The sequence below is a fragment of the Poeciliopsis prolifica genome, unplaced genomic scaffold (genome assembly GCF_027474105.1).
Source record: "Poeciliopsis prolifica strain line A6 unplaced genomic scaffold, Auburn_PproV2 SCAFFOLD018, whole genome shotgun sequence".
Taxonomy (NCBI): Eukaryota; Metazoa; Chordata; class Actinopteri; order Cyprinodontiformes; family Poeciliidae; genus Poeciliopsis; species Poeciliopsis prolifica.
In genome coordinates, this window is record NW_026562393.1 from 4,253,929 (window position 1) to 4,275,352 (window position 21,424).

At 36.1% G+C, this 21,424-nt stretch overlaps 1 protein-coding gene across 1 annotated transcript in view; it reads right to left on the reverse strand.

The window, feature by feature from the left end:
• The window catches only part of sdk2b (sidekick cell adhesion molecule 2b), a 287,137-nt gene that overhangs the window by 160,462 nt on the left and 105,251 nt on the right, over positions 1–21,424 (reverse strand). The gene's annotated exons all lie outside the window — the stretch shown is intronic.

The window sequence follows — 21,424 nt, forward strand, 5'->3', positions numbered from 1 at the left end:
TGATATTCTCGATTCCTTGCTAAAAAACACAAACAACTCTATTTTTCAAATCATCATTATATTCCAGTTAAACCTTGTGCAGGTGATGGGCTATTCTGTAATCTCTCTGGCAACCAGCCAGTTTCTGTGTGTCCATGTGTGTTTCTGATTATGTACATTGTTGTGTATTGTCTGTGGATGTGTGTCTGTCTGTCTTAAGGACGAATGCAAAGGCTCTCAACTGATTGTGAGCTAATCTACCATGATGGACAGACAGAAAACTGCTAAAAGAGAAAAACGATCAAACAGAGCTCAAGAAAGGAGACTGACAAAAAAAGAAGGGAAAGAGAATAACTTGACGTCACTCATATGTGTTGTCTTTTTTTTTTCTTCTATTCTCTGGAAGTGAAACAGTTTGATAGGAAAGGAGTCTGGTTCATGTCTATTCCGCTTGTCAGATTCCACTCTTTCACTGCTTAGCTATTCATCTCTGTCTAATTTTCCTTCAGCTTTTCTGATTTCTTTCTGTGTTGCTCCCTCAATCTCTCCTCTGAAGGGCAGCTCAATATGAGGGACTGTGGACAAATCAAATTGTGCTGCACATAAAAGGAAAGGAAAGTAGAGAACATACAGAAGAGCTGAAAAGAATGTCAAGTGTTAGAGACAGTCAATCAGGATAAGTCATAATGCAAAGCAAATGAATCCTGCTATAATGAGAACTTAGCCTTGTCTGACAATTTACCTGAACAGACTCGCAATATCGCTAACTGAAACTGTAACACAAAATCAGATAATTATACACACTTAAATGCTGAAATAATATGCATGCCTTCAGATGAACCACAGGTAATCTATGAATGCCTATATGCAGAACTGAGGAGAGGGCGAGTGTAATTGACCGGTTCTAGCCGCTCAAAGAGGTTAATTGAGACGTTCCCTTTGATGAAGATGGGGGAGTTTCAATTAATGTTGTGAAGGTTGCTGGGAGAGACGAATCCACAGGACCACAGACTCTATTAAAGGTGTAATTAAGAGCAGCATTCTGGTGCAACACTTGGGTTGGCCTCTAATAGACATCATTAAGCTGAACAGCTGCAATTGCAAGGTGAAATGCATAGCAGATAAAAGCTCTGACATCTATAACTTTGCGAAATTGCTGTGATTTCTGTATGATTTACAAAATCCCCAAAACAAGTCCATGAAAGTATCTAAAATATCAATCCAATCTTTGGGATGAATCAGAGGAGACCTGGATGTGAGAGGGCCCACTTTTTGATCTGAATACATACAATGCGGTGCAATAGGTATTGCATGACTTCAGAGTTTTTTAAAAGTCAAAGTCAACATGATAAAAGTCATGCCTATGTTGCTGTGACATCATAGAAATGCATGAGAAAGTGCTTCATAGCAAGGCTTCATTCAGTTTTGGATGTATGCTAATGTCTGTGACTACCAGAGTATTTTCCCACATGCCATGGGTTTAAAGATATCAGTGTATTCACAAAATCAACTTTGTGTGTCCCTGCTCAACAAAAACATCCCCACAGCACAAAGCTGCCTCAACAGAGTTTCACAGTGGGAATGCTCAGCCCCAGGTTATGTTCAGTGCTATGTTTTCATCGTACAGTTTTGGACAGCCGTCTCTTGGTGAGGTCCGTCAAATTATCTCAGTAACACATATCCAAGAATATAGTTTTTATTATATTTTATATTATTTGTATCAGAATACATAATCTAGAAAAAAAAGTCTTTGTGAAGCATCTTGTATGCCAAAATTCTTAGGTAGATGTAAAGAATTTACATTTGTTGACAGCACTTAAGATTTGGCACGTAAATGTGTAACACAAACATAGTTCAAAACTTCATACTGTCTCCTTTTTGCAAAGATCTCTTGAAAATGAGAAAATCATTTCTCAATGAGATTTATCCTGAATAAATAAAGGTCAAATAAAAAAGAAAAAAAAAGCATGAGATGCTAGAAAAGGCTTAAACTGTCAACTCTCATCATTTTGTCTTCTTGTGAAATAATTGACATCCTGGTAAACACCAGAGGTGTGTGACGCAGACTCCTTTCTTGCCTTCTGTTGTTAATTAAATGATAAATCATTGATCACAATAGAAAGAGCTGCTTAATTCATAGTTACAATAAACAAATTAATAGTAGGAAGTCTTATACCCAAATAAGAACTGATTCTCAACATTTTCAGGCATGGAAGGAAAAACAAAATATATTTATCTGTTATAGTATGTCATGTAAAGGAGTAAAAAAACAATCTTATTTCAGTTTTATGGATATAGATGAATGACTTGATGAATATGTAGATGGATTCCTAAACAGAACAGAATCAATCAATAACTTTGGGTTGTTATTTAGACAAAAAGACATCTTAGTAGAAAGAGAAGTATTTTTGCTTTTTATAGAAAAAAAAACTTCCAGATAACAGTATTCAAAATATGTGAACTCAAACAAAAATGTCTCAAATTGGTACATCTCTAACATTAAGTGAATGCACTGCAGCTACATGTCTATTTTTAAAACAAAAGTTAATAGATTGTGCTGTACTTATTTTTATATTTTTGTTCCTGTTTTTTTTTCCACCTTGTATACATGTTCTGATTGAACATGTTCATTACATCCTTAAGTCAGAAAATTAACACCTTCTGTTTTTTTCAGTTGAATGAAATATGATATTTATTAAGACAAGTCTTGCAAATGATTGCACGTTTTTTATGCAATTTTAAATCATGCCAGTTGTATTTGTTATTGAATTGTTAATATACTGTTGAAGTGGGGAAATGTAGAAGGGATACCATCACTATATTCCAAGGCCTTCATTGATCTTTTGACACTAATATTCAACTTGGTAGCAGAAGCTACAGTAACATGAGCCAGGGGCACGCTCCACCCAGGCTCTACTCACAATCAGTAATGAGTGCAACAGCACAGTTTTCAAATACTGGCCTGGGGTGAGTATAGTGCAATAAATATGTAATCCTTTATTGATAGACAAAGCTAATGACCGTGTCAGTGTAACAACTAACCCAGTGACAGCTTTGACATCATGGAACTCAACAAATTGACTCTGGGGGCATAGGCTATGGAGATTTTATAAAACAGTTTCAGAACTAGATACTGAAGGTGTTTTCTAGCAATAGTTCAATTGTGATTTGACCCATCACCTGACACACATGTGTCAGGTGTTATCTGTACAGCTAAGACAATACCACCGAACACAAATAAATACATTTTGGCAGATGATTAAAAAGTCATAACATCATTGTTTGGGCATACATTAACTGTAAAGGAAAATGTAATGCAGAACAAAAAAAAAATCTAAATGTCAATATTACCTCATCTAAAACAGGAAAAGTTTTGTCTGAGTTAAGGTGAAACAGTCAGAAAAATGGTTGTGACTGTATACAGTGTATATGACTGCATTTAAATGACAAAACATTCTACAATACACTACCCAGCCAGTAGATGACACAGTAAATGTTACTATTGTTATTTTTTTATCCTTTTTATGAAATATTTAGTTAATCCAGACTTTAAAGTGAACATCTGATGAATAACAAAATTACATCAAGTCATTTTTGTAAATTGTTTCCACATAAATGAAGCAGATGGACGTTTAGTCCACTCAGTTCTGCCAACAAAAAATCCAAACATATTTCTAAACACAGCTACATCTTTAACATTGCATTATTATGATTTTAACTCCATAGCTGAAATCCTCTGTAAACAGCTATATTTACTCATAAAGGGAAAACATAGGCTTGTTTTATTCTCTGGGGGGCTATGTCTGTGCAGTATTTAAAAATAACAGTTATAATAAATTAGACAGTTTGCTGCAATGCTTCTAGATTTACAAACAGTACATTTTTCTTTGAGCAGTTTTCTCTATTTGAAGCGAGAAAAATATCAGCAAATTTACACAACTGTTTGTGAAAACTGTTAAGATTACATAGATCAAAAGATGCCAAGATAAATTAGAATTCTTTAAAATATTACCTTTCCTATGTTTAGTCAATATATTCCAAACTATTTCCCAATAACGTGATTTTTGACCCAAAAAGTCATTGGTGAATAGATTCTTAAGAAAAATCAATATTTTGTCCTTAGGGAGCTCTTATTTGTAATATTCCTCTCTACAATTTGCAGGTAGTATTTGAGCCCAGCCAAGTTCCATCTAACCAGTGACCCTTTAGTTCAGAGTAAAGCTTGTACTATTGGCTGGGAATTTCTTGAGCTGTGTATCTGTAAAAAGGCAGTTTGTAAACCATGAGTCATTCTCATTTCTAAAAGGTTGCTATTGCAAATCTAGGGTGGATGTTGGAGCAGTCGATAAGGCTGGCAGTTTTAGAAGTTGTTTGGTATTTCTCAACATTTACAATTTGTCATATTTTCACCAATAATAAAGACAGCCAGCTAAAAGACTACGACAGATCCATGTGAGGAGCATAGAAGATAAAAAAGAGATGTGTGAAAAAAACAAAGTTTTATTGCCTGTACTTGTACAAATTTTAAGTAATTTCATTTCACAGCATTGCAATTGCAATTGTCCTCACGTTTCTATGTCCATTCTAAAACTGCAATGTATTGTGAATTGCATACATTTGTATTTGTAGGTAGGTGGATAAAGGCCTGAAGGATTACATTCGTCCAAAGAGGACATTCCAGAAGTGGACACAGAGTTTTGGACTAATGCTGTTATACCACCATTGTTTGTGTCAGATGTTAAGTGCTGCAAGTTTGGAAAGGTATTAATGACATCATCCCTCACTGTCTGATGTCCATAGAAATGCAATGTGGCATGCTGTTTGAAGTTTTCAAGCTTTATGTAGTTTAATTGTAAAAACATAGCAACGAGGCCAGGGTAAATACTCACACAAGATGCAAATCATCCGAGTATAGATTGCGAGAGTAGAAAGTTAAAACACATATACATGCAAACCCAACGACGCATTGGAACACACACAGATCCAACCAGCAGTAACTCATTAATTGGATGAAAAAGCAAGCGATATTGATTTTCCAATGACACAGACGTGGGCTTTCAAGATCACAGCACAGCCAGAGCTGTGAGAAGATGTGTGTGCACTCAGTTTGTGTGTTAGCATGTGTGTTTGTGTCCAGCCCTTTTCATGTGGGTTATCTGGGACAACCACCTTTTAATGTCCATGTTTAGGCACCTGGAAAGCAGCTCCCCTTGGTGAAGTCATGTCCATAAAATGTACCACCATCCCCCCAACCTCTTACTCCTCAAGCACAGTAAGGCTTCAGGAATGAGCCCATCCCGTTTCCCTCCAGATCATTCCATTTTGGGATCTGAAGTGGCTTGAAAGAGGGATGGTGGTGGTGGAGTGTGTCTGGCCAGTGAGGTATGTTAATGACCCTGCATGATGTCTATTTTAAGGTTCTTGGTATCATTTGTAGCCCTGCATAATGATGTCAAAGTTAAAACATACAATAATAGTACCAAGCACAAAATCTTGGATCTTGGTTTTATTCTGTAAAGACATTTCATTTTTAAAAAATAAATAAACATTAGTGGACAACCCAAAATTAACTCTGGGATACATTTGTGGAGCAGTTTTAAGCAGCCAGGTTATAAAACAATGTTAAAAACTTTGATCATCTCATACAGAACCGTTAAATCCATATTTCTTGTCTGCTTCTAACAAACTATGTCTTGTTTTTTGTCTTGGTAAATGTCACCTGTGTCAGGCTTCACCATCTACTGCAGTGACACTCAATCCAACATGCAAAATATTGCATTGCCATTCGTATTATGAGAGTGATTCTTGAAATTCAATTATTGCACTCCAAAGAGTCATTCACGTGATTAAAATAGATTAATACAAAAACTGATATTGTGCTGACGGGATTTATTGGTGATGTACTGTGCTGCCCTACTACAGGCCTATCATAACATGGCCATCCACCACAACTAAAAAGCAAGGAGAGAAAGGGGTGAAATATAAATATCATGCATCTGCAATTTTTATACATGATACAAAAAAACTGTGTATTATGGATCATGTATCAGAGTCTACCACATAGAAATCAAAATGCAGACTATAAAGGTTCTGATAAAGCCAGAGTATGAGAAATGTGAAAAGGGTGTGCAAGGCAATTTAGGTATGGGATTTCTTTTTTTTTTAAATTATAGTTAGTTTAGATTTCAGGATTGACAACTTAAGAGTAGTTTATTTAAGTGAATGGAGTCAATTTAAAATTGCACGATTCAGGTCTAAAGAATATTTTTATGTAGAAAATCATGAGATGTAGAAATGCAGTCTTTATTAGCACATCTCCAAAGGGTTTTCAATTTAATTACACTCACTGTACCACCTCTATGGTCAGCGTGAATAAACCTTCGTGAGCATAAATGTGGGATGAGTGCCACGTATTTTGTATAATTTTGCCAGTGTACAAATGAGCTTTGTGATGAATTTAAACTGGGAGGGTAAAAAAAGGCAATAGAAGACAGTGAGAGAAAGAAAGCCTTCTTGTGCTAAGCTGTGAGACACAAAGCCCTTAATTACGCTGTAAAGATATCACAGGAATAGCAGTCCGCCTGCCTGTAATGGGATCCAGATGAGGGAATTATACCATTTCCTGACAAAATGGCTTCAATATGTGGGACAGCACTACCGTCCTGACTGCTAATAGAGCATAGATGAGTTGGAGGGAAATGAAAAAAACTTGAGAGAAGCAGACTTAGTGTGGGATGATGTGTTCATATATCCATAAAGCATAGTGACAGGACAATATGAAGATTTTTAAAACACATTGCTCCAGATTTTGTTTTTTTCAAAATTTTATGTTTAACATAAATTCACATATTTTTTGAGGCCTGTTGTTTATGGGCTGATTTTATTTTACACAGCGCCTTGTAAAAATTGTCATCGCTATTAGACTATTTTATATTTTATTACATTACAACCACATACTGTATTTTATTAAGATTGTACATACAATTTGAATACAGTTTACAAAATCACATTCGAGCAGGTGATTCAATCTGTAACATTACACATACAGGCACTGCAATCATGAGTGCCTTCTGGTTTTTAACAACAGCCTTTGGACAGCATTTGTTTTCTACTGCACATTTCACTACATATGACCTTTGTGCCATTTAATGTTTATCATATGTGACTTTGCTGATTATCTGAATTACTATTTTAATTTAAAGACCAGCTCACTTTGTAATACATCAAATTTCTCCTTTTTTTTGTTTGTTGTTAAATAGCTGTCATGTTTGCACACCCCGGTTATTCATAACTATTTCTAGATGCTCATCCAGGAGGAATGAATACTGTACTTCAGTATCTGCAAACAGCTGGGTTTCCTTAGAAAGGTTAAAAATGTATTAATTAATTAATTTTACTTAAATAGTAAAATGAACGTGGCTGCATTTTTTGGTAACTACGACCAATTTAGAATGTGTATTTGTACTTCACTTGGAACCTGTATGATTTGATTGAATTGACAAAGTAGTTATTGTAATATGCCTTGAGGTAACATGTGTTGTTAATTGTCACAATAGAAACAATCTGAATTGAAACAAGCTTTAATTGAACTGAAATTAAAGAAACAGAAGCCACATTTCTCAGAAAGTGGAGACAAGAAACAGTGCATCACCAATAAGTTTTCTCAGTAAAACATGCACTGACAACAAAGCATGTAAAGCATTTTCCATCAGCGGAACCAATATATCTTATCAAAAGCTTTTCTGAATTTTGCACTTCTCCATTTTTCTATGATTGGAAACCGTTCACATACAGGAAGGTTATTCACATACAGGAAGGCTATTGGTGCACCACCTTTAACAACCACTTCATGTGGAAATATTTATCAACAGCTCAATTATTATATAGAGTTTACGTAAAACAAACCATTGGAGTTATTTTGAATCACCAGAAGTCTTATTTAGTCTCAGCTAGCTTCTAGCTTAAGCCTAGATAAGTCTAGATAAAACTCTTAAAAGTTTTCTACTACACATAAGATATTAATTGTGTATGACATTATGAAGTACTCTTTTAGGAACCTATATTCACCATCTCCATTTTTGTGTAAAACTCAATAAGCAATGTGTCCTCATAACCAGAACTAAAAGAGAATAAAATGGCAATAATAATAGCACTGAAGCCAGAATTTATATTCACAGGCAAGTTGACAGAGTCCATGAACTGCAGCATGACTTTACAAACATGGACATGAGGTTTAGATTTGAGCAGTAAAATCAAGTCTAAGAGAAAACAGCCCAATACCAGCATGCGCCTTTACAATAAAGTGCTGCTCAGGAAGCTCTAACAACAAGGTTAAAAAGCACGACAAAAGCAAATATAACAACAGAACTGGGAGTAAAACCGGAACAATGGGAGCGAAAAGAATGAACGTGGGAGGTGGAGAGTCCAATTCTCGGGGGTGAGAGTGGGGCGCTGTAACAGTATTAAGTAAGTGATAAATATTCAGCAGAAGGCATGCAGGCACTCAGGAGACACCTTGACAGCCCCAACAAATACTTAGTGAGCACATTCTAGCAATGGTAGCAACATGTACCAGAATCCACAGCAGTCCCCAGTCAATTTACTGACAGCAGACAACAGGGGTGGAATGGGGGAAGGAAGACACAGGTGAAAAACATGAGTGTGTAGGTCGATTTGGAAAAGGGGTTGGAGCCTGCAAGTGCAACACGAGAAAGGAATTGTTTGTTCAGACTGACAATTTCCAACATTTTCTTCTGTACTTACTTTGTCCATAACACATTTTTTTCCTTCATATTTTTGCTCCCTCAAATCTCCGCCAATTTCGTTTCAATTCATCTCTCTATATCACCACTGGAGCCCAGAAAAGTTCCAGACAGGAGAGCTAAACCTTCCTGTAACCTCCTCCTGAGGGGCCATCCATCAGATGCTGGCCCCGGATGGATTGAGGAGATGGAGGAGGAGTGGGGGACCGAGAAAATGCTGCAGAGAGAGGGATGGAGGTGGATGGCAAAGAGTTTTGTGTGTCAGTTGGGGAGGTCAGAACAGTAGGACCAGTTAGAAGAGGGCATGTCGGCACCCAAGGAAATTAGGTAATATGCTGGAGTTAGGTGAAAAATGGCCATGTTGTTCTGTAGAGACAGATAACCTGCCTTACAACTCTGACCAAAAGCTAAATGGATTATTTGTTTTTAGGAAACTAAAATAGGAAAAATCCTGAAAACTGTTAAATTTTCAAAATTTTAAAATGCAACTTTTCACTCACACACATTCAGAATTCCATTCACACTTTGGAAAAAGGGCATTAAGCGTCAAACCAATCACATACAAAAGGTGTAAAAAATATGTAGATAACCACAGCAGAAAATGTATTGACATTATCAAAATTAAAATCAGCACATAAAAAGACTGCAGAGTGGCGCAGTTGGTAGCACTGCTGCCTTGCAGGGAGATGGTCCTGGGTTCGAGTCCTGGCCCGGGGTTTTTCTGCATGGTTTCTCTCCGGGAACTCCGGCTTCCTTCCACAGTCCAAAAACATGACTGTTATGTCAATTGGTCTTTCTAAATTCTCCCTAGTTATGTGTGTGCATGGTTGTCTGTCTCTGTGTTGCCCTGCGACAGACTGTTCTGCCTCTCGCTGGAACGTTTGCTGGAGATAGGCACCAGAACACCAGTTCAATATCACACAATTGCAAAGAAGAAATGTAAAGATGTTTTTTGTTTCATTACATTTACAGTTTTGTTCTTTTCAATCAAACATCTGCATACAACATAATTAGCAGGTATTTAAACTTTCGTTTTACAAACCTAGTCATAAAAAGAGTTGGTGATTTTATATTTCTGGTTTCAAAGATCTGAACAGACATGTTTGCAAACATGTCAAACAAAAACATACATAACATTTTGGATTTTGTTGATTCTGTTGTTTGTGGGCTACACAACAGGCAAATTCCACATGTGGAGTTCAAGACATTAAAAAATGACTGGTTTGGTTTTATAAAGAGGGAAAAATGTTGTAAGGTATAAAATGGTGGGTAGTAGAGAGCACACCATGTCCAATATTTAGAGTTCACTTCATGTCACAGGAAAAAGAAAGAACAAGTCAGCAATTCCCATAAAGAATGTCTACTGCCGATGCCATTTATTTCTTGCTTTCAATGCGCAGACCTTTACTTTGGTCCTGAAATGGCACATTAACATTTGGAACACATCCACACATCATCCATTAACAAATCCCTTTGCCCACTGTCCCTCCTTCAAACCCTCCCAGCATACTTTTCCCTTTCCCAAATCATTAATAGTATGTAAATCCCATCATCAGTATGGCTCATCGTGTCTTTCAACAGATGTTGACAGACTATATTTTATAGGTCAGCAGCTGAGCGGCCGAGCTGGTTGAAAAGGGTGAACTCAAAGGACTCCAGGAAGAAAAGAGTCACAGAAAGAGCTGAGACGACATGCAGGGTAGTGGTCCCTCTTTTACTGACAGTCCTTTCAAATTGTATGTTAGCAACACTGACAGCATGCGACATGTTTCTCACACTGTTCACATGCTGCTTTTAGAAATCCTATGAGACTGACTTTGGTGGCTATGTAGGTAGAGAAGGGAGAAGAAACTTGCACTTCAGACTGCCTTGATTCTGTGATGAGATAAAGAGGCAGAAAGTACCTGAAATTCAAGACTTTATAAGGTACATGTTGCTCCTACAGGCTGGCTCCCCTTTGAATTGTGGATTGTTTAAATTCTTCATGGTAAACATTCAAGAAGGTGAAGGAAATCTTTCTGTGGTAGGCTGCAGTGTAAAGGGGCTCCAAGTGAGCCAAGAAACAACCACTTACACCATTGCACCACCAGCAGCGACCTTACCTTTGATCAAAGGATCCATGCTTTCATGTTTATGCCAAATTCTGATCCCAACACCTGAATCCTGCAGCCTACAATTTAATATAGTCCATTTTGATGAGCCTGAACAAACTACAATATCTGAAAACAGAAATATATCATCTTGGACACTACTGCACACCAGATGCTAAATCCAAAAATTGACTAAACAAAGAAACAAATGTTGCTCAACTTTACAAGACACCATCAAACTTGACTTATGAAATCGGAGCCTGTTAATATCCGCTGATATAGTGTTGCATTCCAGGGATATTAAAATCTAATTAGCTGTCAGCCATTCACCACTGCTATGACTCATTCTTCCAAAGAGCTCATGGTGATTTGGAGTATTTTTACAACATGTAAGGGAACAAATTTGAATAACTTCACAGAACTTCACTTAAAGAAATCTTAACTTGCCCTTTAGTAAAGTAGCCTGCGGTTATATTTCCAATGAAACCAAGAGCACAAATCAATTGGTTAACATTTTTGGAGAAAAAATAAATAAATCTGTCCCATGGCATTGGGGCAAAAGTCTTCCATTTTACACACATGTCACATTGAAACAGCCTTTTAACTTGAGTTCCTCTGAGTGTGGGCCCAGATCCCTTTTGCTTTCAGCGAGTAGACCTTGCAGCAGTCTGTACAAGCTGTACTACTTGTAGGCCTGCTGAGAAGGGTGAATAACTAAAAATGCATTCAATAAATGTCAGAACAAGCAAGAGTCACCCATGAACCTATTTACCCTTGAAAAATGGAACTCAAAAGAAAAAAAATAGTTTACTGAGCCACCCAAGTCTCACAAGCTTTACATGCCACTCAGCCTTGCTATCAGATTGAGAATGTGAAGAAAAATATGACTCATAATAGGAAATTTTCAGGGAAAATCAGTAACTATTCATGACTGTATTTTATACATGCATTCATACCTGTCCTTCTATTCCCTCTGCTTCACACGTATCACAAAATTCATAAAAGAAGCTCATTGAATTTAAGGAAACCCTTGGAATAAAGGCTTAATTCAATTTAGATAAACACAGCTGTGTGAAGGGGAAGTGTGTTTTTCAGTAACTAATGGAAAAAAAAATATCTGATGACTTTGACACGTTCATTCTGACCATCTGAATTCTCAGTGATAGAGAATAAGAATGTGATGAAGTTCTGCCAGGCAAAATGATATCATGGCATGTTATAATCTAATTTTTTTTATTGCAGTGCGTGTAAACAATGCCCGTTGACATGGAGAGACATGAAGCAAGCAAGACAGAAAAGGAGGTGTCTCCATTAGGTATAAATCAATCACTTTCAGGAAGCAATTCAGTATGGCACAGGTAGAGAGGAAATTAGAGGAAAAAGCTTGCAAACCACATTTAAGCACACCCGCACACATACATCACCATTAATGCACACACACAAGAATCAAAGTGCACTCCTATACACATGCTTCAACTGGTGTTAGTCAGATTCACAGGAAATTGGACTGCCAGGAAGTAACCCTGACCACCGGGAGGAGATTATTGTGTTTTTGAGGACCAATCTGCCACACTTTTTAAATAGCACCAAGTAACTGTTCTATGTATCTACATAATACCCAACTGTCTGAAATGAGTGACTCAACCCAATACTGAACTTTTCCATGACATTCAAAACTTTTTGAGATGCACATTTAGATGCTGAAGTGCACTAAGTTGCTTCACCGAGTCACTATTTATGTAACTAACAACTTAAATATGTCTGTACGTATGTCTGACTATATGTATGCCTCGAAGTGTGAAATAAATATGTATGAGAAAAAAAAATACCAGTTTGTTGTAAACATCTCTCTCAACTGTTTAACAATAAAGACAAAGAACCATAGAATCTGTTTACTTCCATTTTAGACAAATTGACTCAAGGCAATATGATGCAACACAGAGCAACATAGTGCCTCTTTTTAGAGTCTGCCTCAGTCATTAACATCAACTACCTAATGATACCTTTTTTCTAACGACAAGATCAACCACTGCTTTTACAGTCATCATACTGTAGACATTGACCTGTATTTTTTATTTTATTTTTTTCATATTTTTTCAACACAATTTAGCTTGCGCTGCGTACAACTCCAGAGCTCACCGTTATATTTTCAGCACAGAGCTTTTTGCATCAAGTTGTACTGATGGCTTAAACATGCAGTGAGTCAGCCATCTGCAATGAGTCTCAACCTCTCACCTTGAGGGCTCTAAATGCTGACCAATCAGTGCACAGACTGACATCCTGCTGACTGAGCTGATTATGATATAGATTCTGAACTGCAAAGTCAAATCACAAATATGCACTCGCATACATGCAGAGAAAGTATAGGGTTTATTTCTGTAGGTTACAGTAAATTTCTTTGTGCTACAGCAATAAATCTTTGCTTAGTTTTAAAGAGCGCAGCAATGTGAGAGGCAGAAACTTCTACTAATAGAAGAGTATCAGGTGGACACTGAATGCGCTCTTTTATTCCACAATATTAACTCTCAGTTAATATGTGTGAAACCACTTTTTTTAATAGAGATTTAAGATGACATGCCCTACCAAACCCTACCAGTGCTGTGCTGCTATCTGGACACATAGCTGTGGGGTGATTTATCTTAACCTTTAGAAATGCAATAATCCAGAAAAATGTGTTTGGTGATGATAGATTGTCAGAGGTCAAATATAATCTTAAAAGGAATATTTGAAAGTGGAAACGTGGTTAAATAAGGGAATCAAAGAGTAAAGACTGGTGCCTGGTGAGCTTTTTCACAGAGCTTTCCTGGGGTGGAGGCAGCAGGTGGGAAAGTAATAGGTGTGTGGGAAGAACAGAATGGTACTGAAGCAGGCTGATGTTTCTGGGGGATTTTTCAGCAAGTGTGACTCAAAGAAGGGGTTAGTGTATCTTGATCCTTCTGTAAGGTCGGAACCCAGTATGTGTGTGTTTTTTCATGTTTTGCTTTTTCGTTTGCTGTTAGGTCACTTATAAATCTTGAGATCCTTTCAAAAGGTCAAAAATCTATGCACCTGCAACAAATACAAAAGCAGAAAAACAGATTTCACACGTAGTCTTTATCAAACAAAAAAGTTGTGTGAAAATCTCCCAGCACCACAAGTTTCAATAGGGAAATTGAAAGTCATGTGTTGCTTTTATAGACAAGTATGAAAACAAAAATCTGTGTATTTATGATTTAAAATATTTTAGAACCTGGTAAAGAATTGGTAATTTAATCATATGCTGACAGATAAAACTCTAAAATGGAAGGAGGGTAAACCTTTCTTTACTCATTAATGGTCAATATTCAAATTGAAACACAATTGGCATGATTTATGCAATTTTTATTGGGCATTTATGTTTTTAAAATTGCAGAAAGTTTTAAATACCATTTCACATTTTTTTCATACTTATTATCTGCTGAAAAGCACTCAATTTCATACTTTTCAATACTGAGCAGCGACTATAGCAGGGCTATTGGTATAAGTATTAAAAAGTTTAACCTTTTTCTGCTCTCAGGCACTGACAAGCTCTGTTTAACTCAGAATGATCATGAGGAATAAGATAGAAAGTAAAGCATCAAAGTGTTTTCTTTCTTTTTTTGTATCTGACTTCTAATTAAACTCCAGTGTGCATTTTTGTCCGCCTCTTTATACAGCTGCGAAAGTCGTATTAAACCAAAGATGAGAGAAGCACAGAATTAGAATAACAAAATCATTACATCAGGGTGGATCTTAAAGGAAGAGCTGGGGGCCTATTAATAATTAATCAACCATCTCTTATCTTTTAATCAAGTCGATAAACCTTAGGTAGAAAATGAATTAAAAAAAATAGAGAAAGGTGTGGGCTTTGGTGTAATGAGAATGGTCTTTGTGGTCTGCTAAAAGAAGTGTTTGAATCTCTGGAGGCTGAGGGAAGATTATTCTTCCATGGTTTTGATGATAGATGGCATCCTCTAAATGCTCTTGTTCTACGGCACTATCAAGGGTCCGGGAAAGATAGCGATAAAGAAGATTAATTTAAGATCTAATTTTCTTGCTGTAATTATTATGTATCTCAATGCATTTAGTACAGATAAACTTAGGGTCCTGCTCGCACCTGATGTAGTGCAGACTCTCTGGGGCAATTTGAAATCCATCATCTTCTACAACAGTAAATATTCACAAAGTACATCTTAAGCCAGCTCTGCTGTTGCCTCTGCCTCCTTTTAGTCTCAGTTTGCCTCAGAAACTGTTCAATTCTGGCCCAATTAATATGCATAAGAAATATTCAAACTAACTATTTGAAAACTTTACTGCCTCCATATGTTCTTGTTTTATTTATATGTAAATATAGTTTTATTACAGATTGAGATTTTGGATATTGCAGTTTGATGGATTTAATAAAAAAATATATATATATTACCTCTCATGAATAGCACAAGATAAATAAAATGTAAAGTGAAACTCATTCTCAGTTAAAGCTGTAGGTAAGAGAGGGAATTGAAGTAATAACATTTCCATTAGGTTTCTGTTATTTTTGGATGTCAGCATATAAAATAAATATACACCTGCTGATGTCTGGCACTTCAGAACAAATCTGTGTGGAAGCAATGCAGTTAGTGTAGTTAATATTTATGTGTCTCATTCAGTGTTTTTACAGTTGTGTGTGTGTGTGTGTGTTTATATCTGGTCTTTTACAAAATTCACTTTCTTAATTGATCTGATTGCCCCCTTTTCAGATGTCTGTTTTTCTCGTGAAACTCAAAATGTTTTGAACCGTCATATAAATGTAGATATTAGGCAAAGAAAACCTGAGCAAATACAAAATCCAGGATTCAACTGAAGATTTTATTGGTTAAAAGGAAGAAAAAAAAATTAAGAAAAAGGATACTATCCAAACCAACCTGGCCCTTTGTCAAAAAGTAATTTTCCAAGACATTTCAGCATCACCTTTGATGGCAGGAATAGTCACTCCAATGTGAGTTTTGATACAGCATTCTTTGCATAGTTGTTTTATCTTGCCATAATTAGAGGTGTTTAAGCTTTAAGTATCTATTTAGGGCCACACCACAACATCTCAGTAAGATTTATGTTTAGACTTTGGCCAGCCCACTCCAAAAACCCTTTCTTTTTTCTTTAGGCATTCAGAGGTTGACTTCCTGGTGTGGTTCCACTCATTCTGTGCTTGATCTTCAGGTCTAAAATTGGTGGACATACTTCAGAATTTCCCTTAGGGTTTCGTAGCTAAAACAAAACTAATGCTTCTATTAGTAAAGGCAAGTTGTCTCGAAGCAGCAAAGCAGCCCCAGAACTATGCTACGTTGGACAGTCAGTATGATGACTTTTTTTTTTGTTTGGTTTTGATTTGTTCGTTGTCATTTTAGTTTCATGCCAGATGTCATTTGACCTTCTAAAGAGGTTTTACTTTGTTTCTATGGTCAAAAATGACGAAATCTAGATTTTTTTGATCCACTGGTTCTTGTTGTTCTTTTTATGACCCATACTTTTAAAGTCACATTACAGTCAGTTTTGCTCAGCCTCTTTTCTATTGTAGAACCATGTACAACATTGTTCAGTGGGGTAAGTGAGGCCTACGGTATCTTAGATGTTGCTCTGGGCTCCTTTATGTCTTCCTGAATTGATTGTATTGAATTGATGTACTTGACCCACCAATTCCCATGAAGGGTTACGAAGGATTGCAAGTTTTATTGATTTGTGGCTTTGAAAATAGTAGTGTATTTGTAGTGGGGATATGGTTTCCTCTGGAAGAGAAAAATTGTTAAGGTGATTTGGAAATTTGGATGTATACTTATCTCCTTTTTTCCAACTACCTTTTGAGTCATTACAGTGGTAAGGTGTGTTTGATCCCAATGAAGCCACCGTTTATTTAGCGACTCTGTTTAGTCCAGTTTTTCTCTACAGTTTAGCTTGTTTTCATCCTTATGGTTTTAAACAGGACTAAGTGTATGTATATTATCTTTTTGTGGTGTAACATTGTAAGGTAACAAAAAAAAAGTTTCTACTGTTGCACTATGCTATGACCTGGTATAGTGACGTTCATTTTGATACAATTTAAGTGTTCACAAAATAGTTTCTCCTGTTTTTCTTGTAACATGAAAAATAGTCACAAAGCACTATAAAGTACTACAAAGTCAATATTTACAAAAGAAATGCATCCAGTATGCAAACTAATTTAAAAAATGTGAATTAACATTGAATATCTTTCTTTGAAAAGAGAAAAGGTTTCTATGCTGTCTTTTCTGTGGAAGGACATTCTCAAAGTCATGTTCTTTAGGAGGATGAAAATACACTAATCCTTTTGTTCAATATGCTTCAGGATGTGTTTCCTAAATCCCCCAGGAACATCAACCTGGTAGAGCATCATTCTTTTCTTCCCACACACGCCCTGCTATTATTCCCCCACCTGCTGCCACCACCCCAGGAAGAAGAAATCCATTCGCTTTTCATGTGTCACCACCCCACCTTCCATGCCCAGGTGGAAATCAGAGTATGCACTGTGTTAAAGGCAAAATAGAGTTTGTAAAAACGCTCCCCGTAGCAGCTTTAGAGTAAATAGACGTATAATTAACATAAAAGTACTTGTAGGGAGGGTAAAAAAGCACAGATTATGCAGTTTCGCACAAGGGAAAGCAAGTGGCTCTCTTTCATGATAAGACATGCTGGTACGAGGATGACTTTAAAGCATTATTTGAAAAAAAAAAAGGAACACCAAAAGCCTTGTGATGTGAGCACATTGCGAAAACCAAAAGCTTCTCATGTTGAACCAAAAAGGAAACGCAGCATTTTCTCTTCTATATCTCTCACTGGCTGATGACTAAAACTGTATGTCAAGCTTTACTAGAAAACTATATACAACCAGAATGTGCAGCTTTGGAAAGCATTCAGTTTGCATTTAAAATGCCGTCTTCTATCTAAACACCAGTCCCAGATGCAATTGCACCACCTGCAGCACCATCAGCCTTGTTAGCATGTAATAACTGCAAAACATAAACAAGTTACTGTCTTCTTATGAGAGTTTGTGTTCCACATTGCATAAAGTCTAATGCAATATATTAAATGCTTGGCTCGAAGGTTTAAAGCAAGAATTATCTCACTGATGTAATGTTTACAAGAGAAGAAAAAAATATATATATATTTATATACATATATATAGGTAACCAACCAAATGGATTGTGAGATGTTTCAAAAAGTAAGATCTCTCAAAAAAGCAGGAGAAAAAAATTTCACCTTTTTTTTTCTGTTTATACACTGACTTCCCAGTTCATCCTGAACACCCTGCTTTCCCAACGGAAATAATCTTTGTTGCAAAGACCCATACAAAACACATATCCACAGAAACTTCAATGTTTTCAGTTGGGGCCTTTGGACTTTCTGTCAGATAAAAACTCTGGGTATTTTGTGCATACTCTCTTATCTTTTACACTAAAAAGAATAGTAGGAGGAAACAAACAGGAGAGGGAGAAGGAGAAGGTGAAGGTACGGTGTGTATCAGCTCATGAGTCACTCAGAAAGACTAAAACAGGACAAGAATGCTGACTTCTCTCAGTTTGTTCTTTCTACGATTGAAGACATTGTTGATAACTGTTTTCTTTCAATAAACTGAAACTAAATCATTAGCTCAATTCAAAAATGAAACTCATATATTTATTATAATGAGACTATATTTCATAGTTAAGAGTAGTGTAACCTGTAATATAGATTAACTTTAGGCAAACTCAAAATTCAATTTGTCATAAAATTACTACCAATAGACCCATTAGAACCAATGTACAGAAGGACTTTAAATACAAATGTTATTTTATGATGTATACAGAATTTCTTCTAATTTTATTACAAGTCCTCCCCTGATAAAATCCAGGTTTTCCAAATAAATATATTCACTGACATTTTAAAATAGTACAGGATTTGGAGGTATTTTGATGGTTGCCAAGTTAAAGATTACAGAGAAACAGATCATCATTAACAAGAACTACTAAAAACAATGAATGTAAAAAAACATATAAATAAATAAAAAAAATTCTACTACCACAACTGAGAAATTAGAAATTGCTTTAATTTCTCAGATTTTGAGCAATGCAACGTAATTTCCAACAAGATGGCATAAAACAAAAAGTTTTAAGTTGCCCTAAAACTTTATTTTAGGCAAATAAAGTGTTAGTGTCGTCATTAGTTTGCCACCACATAGTGCTTAGAATGTTGCCAAAAAGGATTCATGCTTATTGTGCTTCATTTGCAATTTGCTACAAATCCTAACTTTTGGCTACCACTCAAATTAATGCCAACCTTGCGTGGTCATCTGGTTTATGTTGACAGGTCTGTCTTGGAGGGTTTGCAGATGTGCCACACTTTTCCCATGGTCACAGAAATTGATTGAACACTTTTCAAAGCTTGCTTTGTAACAAAACCCTGCTTTCAACTTTTACACAGCTTTTTCCCTGACATATAAGCTGCATTCAGGGCTTTCTGGACAGCTTGTTTACTCACTTTCCATTCAGTGCTATAAGACCAAAACTAAATTTTACACAGTAATTGATTTAAGGTACAAAGACTGGCAATATGGAAAGAAAGAGGAGTCATATTGAAACAACCAATACTTTGTAAAGTTAAAGCTAGACCGAGTTCTTTGAAAGTATATTACTTTTTTTAAAGCCAGTTGTATTATATAACAGGTACTAATATAAGATGCAATTCCTGTATTCTTTTCCACAAATGTCCAACTTCATATGCAACAGCAATTTTGTAAACACCTGATGATGTTCTACCCTCTACTTATGCAGACATATACAAAGTTCTCAAAGAGTCTGAAATGTTCCAATAGCACTGTAAATGTACAGAAAAGGGGTGCAACACATTGAGAGTCATCCCATTACACAATTTAACAGTGTGCATCCTACGCAGCAGACTGGAAAATTAGAGTGCTCTATATTGAGTACCTCAGCCCTAAAGTGGTAAATCGGATGCTGCCACATGCTACTGGGTTTTCTCCACATATCACACTGCGTGTCATTGAAAGTGAAGGCAGGCCACTGGCAAGAAGCAAAGAATTACAGCACTTTGCCTTTAATAGACTGCTGGTGACTATGCTAACAGCAGTCTAGTCGCTCTCTGAGCCGCCCAGCTCCTCAGAGAGTGACCATGACAGGCATGAAATGTCACCACTGGGACAAACAAAGCTACAGAGACAGTTAAAGTCAGTTAAGAAGGTGAAAGTGACATAAAGTACAGAGTACCGTTGAAAGCAGGTACTTTCATTGTGAGGCTGTGATGGTGCTAGGGTTAGGGAGTGAAGCATAAGAAGTTCAAGTGGCCTTCAGGCTAAATGTTTTTTAGAGTCATGGGACCAATCTTCCTTACCTATTTTGGAACCAAATGGAAACATTGGTGGATCTTGTTCAAATCATATTTGCAATGTTTTGCCTTTCTTTTGATCTGAACACAATTATTGGACTTAGATGAAACAAATTACATCAACAGAGCAATGTGACCTGATTACTTTTGTTCATTTTGGTTTCTTTCACAGAAAAAAACAAATGTTTTCTTTAAATAAATATCTTTGCTCTATTCCTGCAGAAAGGATTTCAAGCCAGAAGAAAAAAGAAAGACTACTGCCAAATGTCCTAAAACAATATCAGTTAGCATGTTTACCCAGGATTACTTTCACAAATGGAAATTGCAGTTTCAATGGCATGATGTTTCAGTTTATTTGCTTCTGACTCAAGTTTGCCTACTGCCATGTGCAAGGAGAAATAAATCCGCTCTGGGTAACAGTCCACAAAAAAATGGGCTTTATAGCCTTCAAAATAGATGTCAAAAATAGCAACAAAAAAAAAATATTAATGAATGTCCAGCAACCAGTCACAGCCTTTCACATTGATCTATTTATACATCTACCACTATTAGACATAAACAACTGGATAACTTCAGAGGTTCACCGGCTCAAGACTTTGGTTTACAATTTTAAAAAAAATATATCCACTGAAAAGTTATCTGTCAGCTGTGGTTGGAAATTCTGTGTTATGCTGAACACCTGTATTTTTCTTCTTTGGATTCAGCTTCAATTGTGATATTAGGAAGAATATTGCAATTCGTGTCAATATAAAACATAAAAGCGAAATTATCTTCACTTAAAAACTTTTTTAATCTATCTAAATCAAAGAAAATGAAATGCAGTCATATTTATTTCTTAATGTTGAATTTCTTAAATATTCATATGAATGCGTGGCTGTATCAAACTTAAATAAAATTATTATGTTTTCTACTCTATTCTGATTTGACTCCCTTTGTATATTATACTGAGCTTTATAACTAAACTAAGGAAATGACTAGTAAAAACTATTTTTTTAGATATTAAAATTATAACATTAATTGTGCAAGTAGCTTTTAAATGATAAATTTATGGCATTTGAATACTTTAATTTATTTTTTTATTATGCCTAGTTTTTTTTTTTTTATCTTTCATTCTACATTCTTCAGTCTTTTAGTCACTATGTACAGATCATAATCTCTGCTTGCTTTTTTTCTGCAGGCCTCAAGAAATAAAATGGTGAATTTAGATAAAGCCAATGTAAAGAAATT